This window comes from Lathyrus oleraceus, chromosome 5, assembly GCF_024323335.1.
Source record: "Lathyrus oleraceus cultivar Zhongwan6 chromosome 5, CAAS_Psat_ZW6_1.0, whole genome shotgun sequence".
NCBI classification, from domain to species: Eukaryota; Viridiplantae; Streptophyta; class Magnoliopsida; order Fabales; family Fabaceae; genus Lathyrus; species Lathyrus oleraceus.
Window position 1 is genome coordinate 160242784 of NC_066583.1, and position 18549 is coordinate 160261332.

The following is an 18549-nucleotide window of genomic DNA, read 5'->3' on the forward strand; positions in this document are numbered from 1 at the left end:
GGATCGATGCAGGCTTTGTTTGTGTCGATGCATACTGATGCTGAACCAGTTTTTAATGAATTTTTAATGCAGTATGAATATGCATTATGCACTGTCATGATGATTATGCTCAACAGAGATTCAGAAGTCAAATTTTAGTGTGCACACAATATGGACAGGAGTATAAGTGATCAAATTTTGTATCAACTAGAGTAAGAGCATTTGATGTAACATACACAATCACTTAGCAATAAGAAGATTGTAGAAAGGATTGATATTACCTCTGTTGGAGAACTCGTGAGATGGATAATTGACATCTAAAACAGCTCTTATTAACCATGGTGAGGCATAATATAATTAAGAGATAACATGCTTATGACATCAATTGAGAAAGATCTAAGATTCCCAATTCGCGACGAATGTTGAAGAACGGTTCCGTTGCCAATGGTTTAGTGAAAATATCAGCGAGCTGATTTTTGGAATCAACGTGCTCAAAGACAACGTCTTCTTTTTCAACATGATCACGAAGGAAATGATGTCTTATCTCTATGTGTTTAGTGCGTGAATGTAAAACAGGGTTTTTTTGTAAGGTTTATGGCACTAGTGTTGTCACATTTGATAGGAATACGTTTGAGTTGAATGTTGAAGTCTTGTAGTTGCTGCTTCAGCCATAAAATCTGAGCGCAACAACTACCGGCTGCAACGTATTCTGCCTCAGCAGTTGACAAAGCCACAGAAACTTGCTTTTTGCTATGCCAACTGACCAAGGAGTTTGAAAACAGGTGACATGTGCCATTGGTGCTTTTCCTATCTGATTTGCAGCCAGCAAAATCAGAATCGGAGTACCCTACTAAGCTACAATCACTTCCTTTGGAGTACCAAAGCCCATATTTAGGTGTTCCGTGAAGGTATCTAAATATGCGCTTTACCGCTTTAAGGTGCGATTCCTTAGGATTTGATTGATAGCGTGCACACATACAAACACTAAACATGATGTCAGGCCTAGAAGCAGAAAGATACAAGAGAGATCCGATCATACCTCTGAACCTTTTGACATCTACACACTTACCATGCTCATCCTTGTCTAGATTTCCGTTGGTAGGCATTGGGGTGTCAATAGATTTTGAGTCATTCATTCCAAAGCGCTTGAGTAGTTCTCTGCAGTATTTTGTTTGACATACTGCTGTACCCTCATCAAGTTGCTTTATTTGCAGTCCTAGGAAGTAGTTCAGCTCCCCCATTAGACTCATCTCAAATTCACCCTGCATAACCTTAGAAAATTCTTCGACCAAGTGTATGTTAGTTGAACCAAATATGATATCGTCGACATAAACTTGAACTAAAAGAATGTGCTTCCCTTTGTGTTTAATAAAGAGAGTATTGTCCACTTTACCTCTTGAATATCCATGATCAATTAGAAATTTGCTAAGCCTTTCATACCAAACCCGAGGGGCTTGTTTAAGACCATACAAAGCTCTTTTTAATTTGTAAACATGATCTGGATTTTCAGCATTTTCAAAACCGGGAGGTTGTGAAACATATACTTCTTCATTTATGACACCATTAAGAAAGGCACTCTTTACGTCCATTTGGTAAAGCTTAAAATCCTTAGAACACGCATAGGCAAGCAAAAGACGTATAGCTTCGAGGCGAGCAACTGGAGCATAAGTTTCCTCATAGTCTATGCCCTCCTCTTGGTTATATCCTTGTGCTACTAAGCGTGCCTTGTTCCTAGTAATCACTCCGTTTTCATCAAGTTTGTTTCTAAAAACCCACTTAGTGCCTATGATATGATGATCTCGCGGACGAGGGACAAGTTCCCAAACGTCATTTCTTTTAAATTGATTAAGCTCTTCTTGCATGGCCATTAGCCAAAATTCATCAATCAAGGCCTCTTTGGCATTTTTAGGTTCTACTTGTGAAACAAACGCGAAGTGAGAACAAAAATTACTTATCTTAGACCGGGTCATTACTCCCTTTGAAATGTCTCCCAAAATGTTGTCGATGGGATGGTCTTTTGAGGATCTCCAAGCTGTTGGAAGATCATTCACTTCAGCTGTCTTTTCTTCCTCAATTTCTTCATGACTAGTATCTTCCTCCTTCTCATGGGCAGCTGTTTTGGACTGATCAGTTTCCTCAACAGCTTCCTTGAGTATGTCTTCTGTAGATATACCTGCGTCATCGAAAGAAATACCTTTTCCGACATTTTTCGGATAAGACTCATCAAACGAAACATGAACCGACTCTTCAACAGTAAGTAAACGCTTATTATACACTCTATATGCTTTACTTGACATTGAGTAACCAAGAAAAATACCTTCATCCGCTTTTGCATCAAACTTCCCAATGTTTTCCTTACCGTTATTCAGAACAAAACATTTACAACCGAATACGTGAAGATGTGACAAGTTTGGTTTTCTTCCTTTCAAAAGTTCATAAGGGGTTTTGTTTAAAATAGGGAGAATTGAGATTCTGTTTAGAACATAACAGGCTGTGCTAACAGCATCGGCCCAAAAGTATTTTGGTAATCCACCCTCATTAAGCATTGTTCTTGCCAACTCCTCTAAAACACGATTTTTACGCTCCACAACACCATTTTGTTGTGGAGTGCGAGGAGCTGAAAAGTTATGCTCAATGCCATACTTGTCACAAAACTTCTCAAAGTGGTAAATTTGAAACTCACCACCATGATCACTACGAATTGTAACTATTTTGGAATTCATTTTGTTTTGGGACAGATTTGCAAAATTTTTAAAAGCAGAAAAAGTTTCATCTTTGCTATGAAGGAATATAGTCCAAGTGAATCTAGAGTAGTCATCAACTATTACAAAGCCATAGTAATTTCCACCTAGGCTCTTTGTCCTAGAAGGTCCAAAGAGGTCCATATGGAGAAGCTCAAGGGGTCGTGAAGTTGAAATTACATTTTTAGATTTAAAAGACACCCTTGTTTGCTTTCCCATTTGGCACGCGTCACATAGGTGGTCTTTTGAAAATTTTATTTTTGGTAGACCGACTACTAGATCCTTAGATACAACCTTGTTTAGCAAATCGAAGTTAACATGAGCTAAACGTCTATGCCAAAGCCAAGAATCATCATTCAAGGTGACTAGACATTTAGTATTTGTTAACGGTACATCAAACAAGTCAAGCATATAGATGTTGTTTACTCTTACACCCTTAAACACAATGTTTTGTTCAACATGTTCAATTATGCAGCAAGTTTTTGTAAACGACACTTTATAGCCCATGTCGCATAGTTGACTTATGCTTAACAAATTGTGTTTAAGTCCCTCAACTAAATGGACATTTGAAATAGTAGTGGTGGAGGGATTACCTACACTACCTTTGCCGAGTATAGCTCCTTTGTTGTTGTCTCCATAAGTAACATATCCCTTTTTCTTCGCCTTGAAGTCTATAAAAAGCGATATGTCACCGGTCATGTGCCTTGAGCAGCCGCTGTCAAGAAACCATCTTCTATCTACGAAGGCAAGGCACTCATCCTACAACATCAAAAGAGAGAAGTTGGTCCCCAATTTTCATTGGGTCCAAGAGGGTAAGTGTTAACATGGTTGCCTTTTGGCTTCCATTGATAAATACCTTTAGGGACTAGAAATCTCCTAAATTTGCATTTCTCAATGGTATGGCCAGCATGACAACAATAATGACATAAACCATGATGATGTGTTTGTTGTTTCTTGTTCATTGAATCCTTTAGAATAAAAGAGTATTTTGCATATGGAGGATTCAATGACTTCTTAAACAACTTGGGGTCAACGGCATAAGTAATTTTAGGTTGTAGCGCTTTCTCTAATTTGACCTTAAGAGTGTTTACCTCTTTTTGCCAAACATAACAAGCGTCACAATACCTAACTCTACTACATCCGTCAATGTCAATAGTTTTTGAATTTTCTGCAATACTAGTTTTCAATGCTTCTAAATCAATTTCAGCTTTGTTTACTTTTCCTTCCAAAAAAGAGAAGATATGTTTGTCGGAAGCTAGTCGTTTAAAAGCATCTACAGCTTCGTTATGCAGTTTTTCAAAAGCTATTTTTAATTCCGAAAAAGACATAGAGGAGAAATTATTGTAGTAGACTTGTTTTACCTTTTTGTCATTGTTTTTCTTCTTGTGGTAGGACAGATTTTTAGTGTGAGCCATAAGGCACAGATTTGCAGCTTCATCACCATCACTTGAGCTTTGTGTGCTTGATGAATCACTATCACTTTCCCATGCAATATACGCTCTTCTTTGTTTGCTGTACCCTTTTGGTGAATCTTTTCTTTGGTCCTTATACTTCATAGGGCAGTCCGTTTTAAAGTGTCCGGATTTACCACAATTAAAGCATGATCCTCTTCCTCTACTCTTCTTGTTTTCTTCTTGTTTCGAATTTGTAGATTGTTTTCGAAACCTCATGAGATTTTTGTCGGAATGCTTGACTCCATTCTTTCGAATGAATCTATTGTATCTCCTTACAAACAGTCCCATTTCTTCATCATCCGAGTCTTTGTCACTACTTGAATCATTGTCGCTTTGCTCTTTTCGTGAGGACTTAGAGCTAGAGGCCACAAGAGCTATTGGCTTCTTCTCTCCCTCTTTGTCTCTTTTCTTCTCCTTTTCCTTCTTACTTTTATTCTCATATTTTTCAAGACTTTCCAAAGCTTGCTGATGTTCTTCCAGCTTTCCAAACAGTGTTGTAATCGTAAGTCTTGTAAGATCGTTGGCTTCCTTGATTGCTGTAACTTTAGGTTGCCACTCCCTGCTAAGACACCTGAGAATTTTATTAGTAGCAATTTCATTGGAAATAGGTTTTCCAAGAGCATTCAATCGGTTAGTTAGATGGGTGAATCTCTTTTGCATGTCGGAGATGGATTCTCCTTGTTTCATGCGAAAGAGCTCAAACTCTTGATTGAGTGTGTTAATGCGGGACTGTTTTACTTCAGTAGTACCCTCATGGGCAACTTCTAAAGCGTCCCACATTTCTTTAGCTGTCGTGCAATGGGATACTCGATAATACTCATCAACACCAAGTGCTGAAATTAACATGTTTCGAGCTCTCCAATCACACGACCACTTTTTCTCATCTTTCTCATTCCAATCATCTTCTGGTTTAGGTACTATGGCGCCAGCCGCATTAGTCATTGTAATTTGAAACGGACCGTTTTCAATGGCAGCCCATACTAACCTATCCACAGAATTTATATGAACTCGCATGCAGTCTTTCCAGTAGCCATAATTTTCACCGTTGAAAATAGGCGCTCTATTATACGCCCCCTTTGGTTCAGAATCCATACTGTTACAGGCAGCCACAGAGCACCAGCGAACCGGCGCTCTGATACCACTTGTTAGACGGTGTGGCTAGTGATCGAGAGGGGGGGGGGGTGAATAGATCACCTCTTTAAAAAGTTAACGGATTTAACGTTTTATCAGAGTTTTCAAAAATGGCGGAAAAATCGGTCCCGAATCGACTTCCGTCTATTCTGAACCGCTACTAGAAAGCTAGACACGCAAGTGCAGTTGCTGGATTTTAATGAGAATGACAGAAATAATTCACACCAGAATTCTAACAAATTGAATGCGCTTATCCTTAAATTCTATTTCCAATGAACACAATCAAGTTAACCGTTTTGTCAAACAGTTGGTGTGTATGTGATTGATGATAAACAGCAATGGTGTATGACTAAAGGTTTTATTATCACTGCTGTCCAGAAAAATGATCAATCACCACACACTAACAGAAATTGCAAAATAGTTTTGAAACATAAAGAAGATTAAGGTAAGAATACGATACGCAGAGATTTGGTAAGGAAGTTCCCCACGTCGTCCTCGCGTGTGGGTACGTCTCCCTCTCAATTTCAAATGAAATTGAGAACTTTGATTATCAATTATTGCCGAATCCGTTGATACAAGGTTTTGATACAAAGACAGAATTCTACAATCTAAGAACCTCTTCTTGTATAAACCTTCACTTGATCTGAGCTCGATCAAGATTTTCCTGCACAAAGTTGCAAACAATTCACCGGTTCCACGACCTGCTTGCGAAATCCCCCGATCTCCAAACGCAACGCTGCGGCTGAATATGTTCTGCAAATGTGACTCCCAAACCCTCAAGAACACACCAGTTCTTGAAGGACAAACCAGTAGGTTTTTCCTAGAAACCCCCTTCAATCTTCGACTCAGCTAGATCCTCGATCGTTCCACTGCAACCCACAGCTAGATCCTTGATCGTACCACTGAACGTTATCTCGATGCTTCTTTAATCCAAAGAACAAGAATTGTTATGTGTAAATGTTCTTGAAGAAAAGTGATTGAGAAGATGAAGAAGATGAAGTCTCTTTCAGGTTTCTATGTGCTCACAAACAATTGCTCCAACACTGCTTTTGATCTGTGTTCAATTGTTTTCCCTCAATGAATTCGTTGCCTGCATCTGCTGTTGAAACCTGTTCTTATATTCTGCAAAAACAGTTGCTGTTATGACTTAAAACAACTTTGTGTATTGATGCATAGGAGTGTGTATCGATACATACTGTAAGTTGTGTGAATATTTGGTGAAATCAATTACTTATGTATCGATGCATAAATCGTGTGTATCGATGCATGTGATTTTTACACTGATATGTATCGATGCTTAATGCTCATGTATTGATGCACAGGCAGTCTCAAGTAGTCCTGTATCGATGCAGGAATCGTGTGTATCGATACATAGAGTTTTTGGCCTTCCATGTATTGATGCATGGCTCGTATGCATCGATGCATACTGAACAGAAATTGTTTTGTGATTAATCACAGGTTACATGTATCGATGCAAAGGCTCATGTATTGATACATACTGATATAAAATGCATTTTAATAGTTATTTTAAGGGAATTTTCAATGTAGATTTATATGTATGTTTATGTAACAATAAAGTGGGATAAAGGACAAAGTAAGAACACAAATATATCATGTAATGCAATGCACAACTAATTTGGATGATGATCACACAATTTGCTATCATTAAAAGTTAATTCAAGTTAAAGAATTCTTTCACAGATTTTAAAAGAGATTAAGTTTAAAAGGTACAAAGGCCTAAATATGGTTCAAGTGAGTTAGTTCTTTTTGGATTTTGAAAATTTTAAGTCGGGTATAATTAAGTCTATTCACAAGTTGATTAAGAAAAGAAGTTTGAAAGACTTTTGCCTGACTGGCGGGCATTCTGGCGTCAACGGAAATTTATGCTCCACAATCTCAGAATCCAAACCGGGCATGTCTTGATAGGACCAAGCAAACACATTTGAATACTCTCGTAGGAGATCAATTAACCCCTTCTTAACATCTGGACACAATCGAGACCCAATCTTGACTTCCTTCACATCATCTTCGGAACCCAAGTTGACTAACTCAATATGCTCTTGAATGGCTGAATGGATTTTCCTTCATGCTCAAGAAGACGAGACAATTCATCACTCACTTCTTTATCACTTCCCTCCTCGGCCTCAAACACAGGGGATTCAAAATTTGGAGAAGGAGAAGGATCATTGTATTCAATGGGGTTAGAAACCAACCTGCATAATGATTTGATATTTTGATTTTAGAGAAGTGAATTTATGACCAAATATTATGCAGATGGATAATTATATTGTTAATTTATGTTTTTTGTGATTACCATTTTCAGAATAAAGCAAAAAGTAAAAACAAAACATAATATATGTGGATGAATAGAATTATATTTTATTGATGATCAAATTGAAAATGCCCGAACAATGTTCATTTCTCCCTTAGGCATAGGAGGATGATTTTTAAAAAAAAATAAAAGTAATTACTTAGATCAATGCATAATACCACGAATATCAACAACAATCTAATTATTGCAAGCCTTTCCATGCGTCACAAAATTGGTGTAGTCTTCCTCTTCGTCATCCTCTAACATGGAAGCTAAGTGTTGTTCATTGCCATGAATGAACCCTTCGCTACGTAAACTGAGTTCCATATCCTCTAATCTAGCAGTTGACAATCCTTGCTGAAAATCCAGACCGGTTCTGCTATTGTTATCGGAGACCTTTACCATTCGTCCCCACTGGTCAACATTTCCTTCTTCAACAACCTTCCTTGCATCTTTCAATGAGGACATGGGTGCCCCAACTCTCTTTTCAGAAGCAATAGATAAGGCTTGGAACGGAGTTCCAACCTCGTCCTCAGCTTCAACATAAGAGAAAGATGACAAGTGGCTAACCAATAGTTCCTTCTCCCCACCAACAATGACTAACTTCCCATTCTTGACAAACTTGAGTTTCTGATGCAATGTGGAGGTAACAACTCCCGCCTCGTGAATCCATCGCCTTCCTAACAGACAACTGTAGGCCGGGTGGATATCCATTACTTGAAAAGTAATTTGGAAGTTACTCGGACCTATCTTCACTGGAAGGTCCACTTCACCAATCAGTGTTTTTTTATGAACCGTCAAAAGCTTTGACGATTACACCATTATATCTCAGAGACGCTCCTTGGTATGACAATTTTGACAATGTCGACTTCAGGAGTACATTCAAAGAATATATGGTATCAACTAGCACATTGGACAAAGCATTATCATTGTAGTTCATGGAGATATGCAAAGCCAAGTTATGATTCCTACCCTCCTCGAGGAGTTTTTCATCACAGAAACTGAGATTATTACAAGAAGTGATGTTAGCCATAATATGATCGAACTGATCTACCGTAACATCATGTTCCATAAAAGTTTGCTCAAGAACTATATGCAATGCCTCTCTGTGTGCTTCAGAATTCATTAACAGAGACAATACTGAAAATTTTGAGGGGGTTTGGAGCAGATGCTCCACCATATTGAACTCACTTTTCTTTATCAATCTAAGTACTTCATCATCATTGTTAGGCTTTAAATTGCTGGATTCACCAGACTGACACTTCGGAGCACTAACTGGATCTACTGTAGGCACTTCCACTTTCTTACCAATTGAACAATCTTCTACATTCTTTGCGAACACCGGCCCAAACACTCGACCGCTACGGATCACCTTAGTAACATCAGCAATGCTTACGACAGAACTGGTCGTAGGTAATGGAACCTCTTGACCATTTTTCACCATAGTTGCATTGTACTAATAAGGAATAGCTTTATATGATGAGTACGGGACTGGACCCACCAACCGTATAACCAACGACGATACCGATCTCTTGCTGATACTGTTACTACTGCTACTGTTAAACTGAATCACCACTCTTTCAGGATTTTTGAATACAGAAAGAATGACATTCACGTCGTCACCTAAGTGACGGGACTAGAAGATTTGAATCATGCATTCATCCATCAATCCCTGGATGTCCCTTTTCACAATCACACAACCCCTCGGGTTAACACTGCAAATTACATAACCATCATGGTCATGTTCACAATCACTCACCAAGCAAATATCCTTGTGCCTCCTCACCAAGGACCTTCGAATGAAGCGAACATCGTATATTTTGAACTCCCTGGGACAGTCGTCCACCATATCGATAGATGAATTTCCATGGGTAGGTAGTGGGTTAGCTTTCACATTGGGTGCACGTCCCTCAAAGGACACCTTTCCACTCTTTACCAGTTTTTGAACTTCATACTTGAGTGGGTAGCAGTTCTCTATATCATGTATGGGTGCTCCTTGATGAAAAGCACAACGGAGTTTTGGTTTGTACCACCATGAGAGTGGTTTAGGGATTTGCGGAGGATTTCTCAGTTGTAGCAGGTTCTTGAGAACCAAAGATAGACATAGTTTTGCATATGTCATCAGAATCGGATCAAAAGAGACCTTCTTCCTCTCAAAATTTTATTGCTGATGATTGTTGGTATTGTTGTTTTGTAGGTGTTTGTTCGTTGCTGTGGTTGTTGTTGTTGATGTTGTTGTTGTTGAATTGGTGCTGATTGATTTGCTGAAAACACGGGAATTACAGAAGATACTTGATGATGATGTTGACGGGGTGGTCGACTTATTTTAATATGAGGCCTCCTTTGCTTCCTAACGGAAACTGCATTAGCTTCACTGTCCTTCTTCATACTAAAACTGTTGCCATACCTCTTGCTGGATGACACCTCCTCTTTAGACAACCGTCCTTCTCAGACACCTTCTTCGAGACGCATCCCCATGTTTAACATTTCGGTAAAGTCACTGGGGGCACTGGCAATCATTCGCTCAGAATAAAATGAGCTCAGGGTCTTCAGAAAAATCTTAGTCATCTCCTTTTCCTCTAAAGGAGGGGTTATTTGAGCAACAAGTTCTCTCCACCTCTGAGCATACTCCTTAAACGTTTCATTGTCCTTCCGAGACAGTGACCTTAACTAGTCCCTATCCGGTGCCATATCAACGTTGTATTTGTACTCCTTTACAAATGCTTCGCCGAAATCTTTGAAAGTGGGAATTCTCGCACTATCCAATCCCATGTACCATCTCAACGCAGCACCTGTCAGACTGTCTTGAAAGTAATGGATCAACAACTGATCACTATCTGTTTGCATAGACATCTTGCGGGCGTACATCACCAAATGACCGAGTGGACAAGTGTTCCCTTTGTATTTTTCAAAGTCAGGCACTTTGAACTTCACTGGAATCTTCACATTCGGCACTAAACACAGTTCAACATTGCTCTTCCCGAATAAGTCCTTACCCTTTAAAGTTTTCAACTCCTTGTGCAGTTCAAGAAATTGATCCTTCATTTCATCCATCTTCTCATACACATCCGGGCCCTCAGACGGCTCAGAATGATAGATGGTGTCTTCCACGCGAGGCAAGGTATGCACGAAAGGCGGTGGCACAGACATGACCAGGCTAGATGCCAACATGGAAGCAAATATAGGCGCAAAGCCTTCAGGTATGAAGTCTGGCGGCATTCCCCACGGGAATCTGGCGGGCATGTTGGGTGCAAAATGAACAGCAGTTGCAGGAACAATAGAGGTAACCACCTCTGAAATGATATTCCTCTATGCAGCTAAAACTGAATCCATCGTGACAGTCAGGCGGGCGATCTCCTCTTTCAAGTCTCTATTCTCTTGCTCAAGATGTTCCATGATTCTGGAGTGATTGGCGCAAGTATTGTACCGATGAGTCAGCTTGGCTGAAGCACAAAAGAAACACCAATGAGATATCTGGCGAAAGAGAAACCTGCTTATGTAAATGATGCATGAAATGCAATGCTTGATTGTTTTTATTTTCAAGGAACTTACTATATTATTTACAAATATATATATAACAACAGTTGTAACACTTTGATATGACCATAAAAATCTCTTTTATTTATATAATTGGAAGGTTTACACTGAGTACAATTTCAGAAACCAAATGAAAAATACAAGAGAAAAGGAGACTAGTCATCCTACGGATCCCTAATAACATTGTCAGAAGATCTGATTCTAGGCGCGTACTTCCTTCGAATGCATCAGAAATTGGTTTCAAAAGAAGCCTTCATCTGAGTCTTCTCGAGGACAAGCTGATCAACAATCTTCTTCCAAGCAACGGAAGACTAAGGCATGCTAGAGGAATATGAAACCTCCGGCTCTCGCTGTCTCTTTGTTACTCGGTCTTAGTGTAGCTCAATAAGTGCATCTTTGTCCTTGGACTCAAGCTGCAACTCCTCATGCTTTTTGCTCAAAGCATGGAACCGCTCTTCCCACATATCCTTCTCTTGTTTCATCTTGGCGAGTGCGTCTTCCAACTCCTTTACATCTTGGTTAGGGAGAGTTAATGGCTCCACCACAACCATAAACATAGGTCTCTCACAAGGAGAAGGCATCTTCAACTCCAAAGCTCTCTTCTTCACCCAAAGAGTGTAAGCTTCCAAAGCTACACAATTGCGTGGACCAAGCTCAGATCTTCCTTTCCTATGCACATTATGCCAAGCATGCACAATCTTTTGCTTCAAATGTTGGGGATCTTTACCCTCTTGATAGAAAAGACCTTATAACAAAGTGTTATTAGGTTTGCCTCTCAAGGGGAACCCAAGTTGACGACGAGCCAAAGTAGGGTTTTAATAAATTCCTTCTTGTGTACCTATGAGAGGCACATTAGAGAATTCACCACAATAATCAATAATCTCCAAACTGCTCAATGAAGGGTCATACCAAAGTATATCATCATTAGTGAGAGACATAAGTCTCTGAGACCACCGTAGACATTGTTTGTTCTCCACAAAAGCTGGTGTCTAAAGCAAGTGCAAAATAAAGCACTTGTACAGAAGAGGAACGCAACACACAATAGTTCCACCACCCTTAGAAATCCTTAGATGCAAAGAGAAGTACATATCACCTAACAAAATAGGCACAGGATTCCCAATCAAGAAAATTCTAATGGCATTAACATCAACAAAACCGTAAATGTTGGGGAACAAAGCTAATCCATAAATGAGCAACACAAAGATAGCTTCAAAAGCACCCACACTACCTGCTTGAGCAAAGGCAGTAGCTTCCTTGATGAGAAATCAGAAGGCAACCTAAACAATCCTCCTTTCTTCACCCAACGAGCCTCTATCTCAGACTTCTTCAGGTGAAGAACTTCAGCTATAAGATGAGATATAGGAATCTCCTCCAATCCACTAAAAGGCACTTTTGTTAAAAATAGGTATTCCTAAAAGATGGGCATACTCCTCCAACTTAGGCACAAGCTGATAATCCGTAAAAGTGAAGCAACGGTAGAGAAGATCATAGAACTGCACTAATACACTAAAAAGTCCTTCAACCACATTAGCAGTTAAGATGGACAGAAGCTTCCCATGGAGTTGTTTGAAGTCCAAGGGATCTAATATAAAAGATGTTAGCTTCCTTAACTCTTTCATGTCGGGACATCTGAAACTATACTTCTTAGTGTTCCTTCATCCACAATTCATGGTCTAAAAATATTTGCAAATAATACCTCAGTTCCTTAAAATTTTCTATTGATGAATGTTATGATGTGCATGAATGCATGAATGCAACAATCACAAATAAGGCATCACACACAAGGCAAACAAACAAAGGTCAAGGGATGAATCAAGTCATTGTCAAGATCAATCATCCACTTTGGTGGATTGTGGTTTTCACCTTATCAACACCCAAGTTCCATTGATATTGACAAGACTTGATTCGATCAACCGAGAATCAAGGGTTTGTTGTGCGTCACGAGCATGGAGTCTAGGTAAGAACCATCCCAAAGGAGTGAACTGATAACACTGAAATTTATCGTATTTCCGACTCCGATTTCACATGCATTCTAATTGTTTTATTGTTATTTTGTTGTGTTATTACTATGTTTTCCTTTGTTTTCAGGTTTTTACTTTAATCGGAGCCCCGATCGAGAAAAGGAGCGAAAAAAGAGCTAAAAACCCTAAAATTCAGCATTTTGTACTTATGGCTTCCACCATGGCTGGCGCCATAAACCATGCCATGACGTGTCCAAGCTCAACCTCCCTCAACTGCCATGTTCCCCACTACTTCCACTAAGGCGCCTCAGATTGGCCTTGTGGCGGGTGCCACAAGAGGAAAAGTTTTCCCTCCCATTTTCAAGTTGAAGGGCATCCTTGTCATTTCCATCTTTTTACTTGCTTATAAATAGAAACTCGAAATCACTTTTTCAAGAATCCGAACTTAGAGTAGAGGAAGATCCAAACTTAGAATAGAGGCAAACTCAGAGCAACTTTGTTTCACTTAGGCATATATTCAGTATTTTAAAGTGGTAATCGCTTCGCATTGGAGTGTTACCATAATTGTGTAATCGAGTCTGTAATCGAGTTTGGAGCACTTTGGAAGGAAGTTAATCCTGCCGCCATTTTCATTTCCGCTTTGCAATTTATTCAACCCTCCGATTGGAGCAGGTTTTTATTACTTGTCTTTATCTTATTTATTTCTCGCACTCACTTTACTTTTATTTATTTTCTCGCACTCGCTTTACTTTTATTTATTTCCTCGCACTCGCTTTACTTTATTTATTTCCTCGCACTCGCTTTAAATTATTTATTTTCTCGAACTCGCTTTACTTTTATTTATTTCCTCGCACTCGCTTTAAATTATTTATTTCTGCACTCGCACTACTTTTATTTAAATTAATGCACTTTTACTTTATCATGTCTAACTAAATTTATAAGGGTAGAATGTAAGGATCATAATTGAACTGATAATCCGTACAATTGTTCGTAGAAGCACTTAAGGGCTATTTTAACTTTCAACTTAAGTTTTCCCGCACTTCTGTTCCGTTGGGTAAGATCGAAAGCCGTCCAACGTCTATCTAAACTTAATTGTTTTTAACTATTTCAAAAACAGCGAAAGCGCTTTGTTTAGTTCATTAGGAGATTTTAACTTAAGAAGAAAAGAGATTTTGAAACTATTTTCGGACGCGTTTATAAGTTTAGAGTCTGGTTCGTAAGAACCTCTTTTGGTTAAGAAATCCAGGTTATAATACTTTTTAACTTAGTCAAGATACTATATTTCTTAAAAATAGGTTTACTACTCTAACGCAATGCGCGCCTTTTTATAAGTGACAATAAGAGGGTTTGATTAGGGAGTACAACTCGGTTCTGAATACGCGAAAGCGACAGTTCTTGTTAAACTAGTTCTTTTCAAAGTAGGAAACATTGCCCATAAGTAGTTCTATCAGCAAGTACTTAGATTATTAATTGATTATGTGAATTACATTCGACCCTGTCTTTATTAATTAAACTTTATTCAATACATTACTTTTCATTGCACACTCTAAAAACACCCATTTTGATTACCTTTGATAAACACCATAACAATAGATAACGATAGATTGACACTTTGGTCTCTGTGGATTCGACAATCTTTTATATTACTCTGACGCGTTCGTATACTTGCGAAAGCCAACGCATCAAGTTTTCGGCGCCGTTGTTGGGGACCAATTTCGTCAAATTTCATTTCCCTGTTGTTATATTGTTTAGACTTAGGTTATTTCCCGCCGGTCATTGCGAAGAACTCGCAGCACCGGAAGTTTAAGCTTAGTATACCCTCTGGCAGAACCTAAACGTTACGCTCGCGCACGTTTATGCTTTCATAGAATTAAGAGAGCTATGGCCGAAGATCAAAACTAAAGACCTCTTAAGGATTTCGCTCAACCATCAAATGAAGAACCTAGTTCTAGTATAGTAAACCCAACCATCCCAGCTAATAATTTTGAACTTAAACCATCCCTGTTACAACTAGTGCAACAGAGACAATTCGCAGGTCTCGCTACTAAGAACCCAAACCAACATTTAAAAATCTTTCTTCAATTAGCAGACACTTTTAAAACCAATGGAGCTTCTCCTAAGGCAATACATTTAAGATTATTCCCTTTTTCCCTCAGAGATAAAGCCCTATCATGGTTAGATTCCCTTCCACCCAATTCCATTACGACTTGGGATAACCTTAGAAGAGTTTTTCTTGCTAGATATTTTCCCCCGAGTAAGACCGCCGTTCTTCGAAAACATATAACTAGATTTACCCAAAACGAAGGAGAATCGTTGTTCGAAGCTTGGGAGAGATATAAAGAGTTGTTACGAGCATGCCCACATCATGGTTTAGAAAATTGGTTAATCATTCAAACCTTCTATAATGGACTTCACTATAACACGAAGATGACCATCGACACTGCCGTAGGCGGTGCTCTAATGAACAAACCTTATCCTAAAGCTAGTGCCCTCATCGAAGATATGGCTCAAAACCATCAATCATGGGGAGTCGAACGAGCGACACTTGAGAAGAAGGAAGCCCAAGGAGGAGTGCATGAACTAAGCTCTATAGACATGATGCAAGCTAAAATGGACGCATTAGCCCTTAAGGTGGAGCATATGTGCATAAACCCGAATACTATAGCCACAATTTCGTCAGATTGTGAGATATGTGGAACCAAAGGACACCAATCTGCAGAATGCAATCTATTAAACGTAACCCACTCTGAGCAAGTGAACTACACCCAAGGGAACCCATACTCGAATACCTATAACCCTGGATGGAGGAATCACCCGAACTTCTCCTATAAAAATAATAACCCAATCCAAAATAATGCACCCCCGAGACCTAGTTATCAAGCCCCAAGATCAAATCAACCTATGCAACCTGTACCACCAAAGTCGAGCCTTGAGAAAATTATGGAAAACTTTATCATTGCTCAAACCCAACAAAATAAGGAGTTCATGAACCAAAACATTCATGTTAACGAATTGATTACACAGTTAGGAACCAAGGTTGACCAAGTAGTTACTCATACTAAGATGCTTGAAACCCAGATCTCTCAGGTAGCTTTAAACCAAGCCCCTCAGACTACACCTGGAGGACAATTCCCTGGACAACCTCAACAAAATCCTAGAGGACAAGACAATGCCATTCCCTACGAAGTGGGAACGCTTATGATGAGCCACTAAACCCTAGGTTGAATGAACCCAAAACTTCTAAGGAATATACCAAGCTCCCGGACGAAGTAAAGGAACCAGAGGAACCTGAAAACCAGGAAGGTCGAGAAAAAGGAGAGGAACCTAAAGATAAAACTTACGTACCACCCCTGCCATATAAACCACCTATACCATATCCACAAAGACTCAAACAAACCCAGATCAATAACTTCTTATGCAAAGTTTCTCAAAGACATCCTTACCAACAAACGTAGACTTGACGATCCGAAGCCTTTGGAATGTAATGCTATTTCCGAGGACAAATTAGCAAAGAGAGATAAAGATCCGGGAAATTTCTCCATTCCTTGTCTTTTGGGTAATCATGTCATCGAAAAAGATTTTCTAGACTTAGGAGGTAGTGCGAGCCTAATTCCTTTAGCAGTTTGTGAGAGGTTAAACTTACGAGAATTACAGCCCACTAAGATGTCGCTTCAGTTAGCCGATAGATCTGTTAAATATCCGATAGGCATTTTAGAAGATGTCCATGTTAGGATAGGTCAGTTATTTATCCCTACTGATTTTATTGTCATGGACATCAAAGAGGACAATGATATACCAATCCTTCTAGGTAGACCATTCTTATCGACTGCAGGAGCCATAATAGATGTCAAGAAAGGAAAGTTGACATTTGAGGTAGGTGACGAGAAAATAGAATTTATACTTTCGAAATTTCTTATGGCACCTATGGTGGGAGACGCGTGTTATGCCTTAGATATCATTGATGAATGTGTTAGAGAATTAGAACAAGAAGAAATTATAAAAACAATTAAGTTACCATTAACTCTCATAAGGGAAGATGATGACTTTAAGAAACCCAACATCGATGATAACCTTTAGAAACCAACCCTAGAACTTAAGGAACTGCCTGAGAACCTGAGATATGAGTTCCTCGATGAAGAGATGAACCGTCCAGTCATAGTCAGTGCTACCTTGAGCCAAGAGGAAACGAACCAACTTTTAGACGTTTTACGAAGATATCCCTCAGCCTTAGGATATAATATCTCTGACCTGAAAGGTATAAGCCCATCCGTATGCATGCATCGGATTTCGCTCGAAGAAGATTCAAAACCCTCCAGGGAGCATCAGAGAAGAATAAACCCTATAATGAGTGATGTTGTTAAAAAGGAAGTTCTTAAGTTACTTGAGGCAGGTATAATCTATCAGATCTCGGATAGTAAGTGGGTAAGCCCTGTGCATGTAGTACCTGAAAAGGGAGGCATCACAGTCGTGCAAAACGATAAAGGCGAACATGTAGCAAAACGTTTAGAAGGAGGATGGCGGATGTGTATAGATTATAGAAAATTAAATAAAGCAACCAGGAAGGATCATTTTGTAAGAACAAAATTAGTTCTACAATAGAATTCTAGGATTTTGATGATAACAAAGGATGAAACCAAAAATGACACCCTAACGAAAATTCTCTAAGTGTGCAGGACTCTGAACAGCAACAAAGGAATCTGATCATTTTATCAAATACAAACTCTGATCAGATACAAAGTATTAGAAGATCAGAAGCATCTGAAGAAGAAGTGTGCTCCAGAAGTTCTGACTCTGAGCAAATCAAGACAGTAGAAAGACCAGAAGCTCTAACCTTCCACTGGACTCATTTCTGATGATCTAAAAGACCAGTACTCTTAGAAGATCTGACGTTACCTCAACGAAATCTCCGATTGTCATAGAAACTACGAGATAACAAAGACTCTGATGAAGATTCTCCAAATCCAGAAAGAGTAACGGAAAGAACTTCAAATGGAAAGAAAGTATTTTTAGAAAGAAGTTATTCAGGAAGACAAATTGGTTATGGCAAGAAACACAGAAGTAATGACATTGAATGCTCATCAAAGGCCAATATTCTGTCATCACTCCAACGGTCGTTTCACCACTATATAAAGGACAACATACTTCAGTGAGAGATACAACAACGCACAGAAAAATTCCTTACATTGTCTCTTAGATTTTTCACGAGCTGATGCTCATACGTGAAAATACTTGATTGTTTATTCTGCTGTAATATTTGCTTACCTTTAGAAGCACTCTCATTACAATTTATTATTACTAAATTGCTTGTGTTCCTTAAGTGACTCTGCATGGTCTGTATACTTGGGAAGACTAAGAGATCACTCTCTTAGACGTTTGGTTGTATTAATCTTTCAAGATTAGTGGATTAAGTCCTTTTTGAAGGCGAAATCACCTTG

At 39.0% G+C, this 18549-nt stretch overlaps 1 non-coding gene across 1 annotated transcript; it reads right to left on the bottom strand.

Moving 5' to 3' along the window:
* Positions 1 to 15379: 15379 nt before the first annotated feature.
* Positions 15380 to 15486, bottom strand: LOC127089123 (small nucleolar RNA R71). The gene has a single exon (XR_007790898.1). It is a non-coding gene; the product is annotated as a small nucleolar RNA R71 (small nucleolar RNA).
* Positions 15487 to 18549: the final 3063 nt, after the last annotated feature.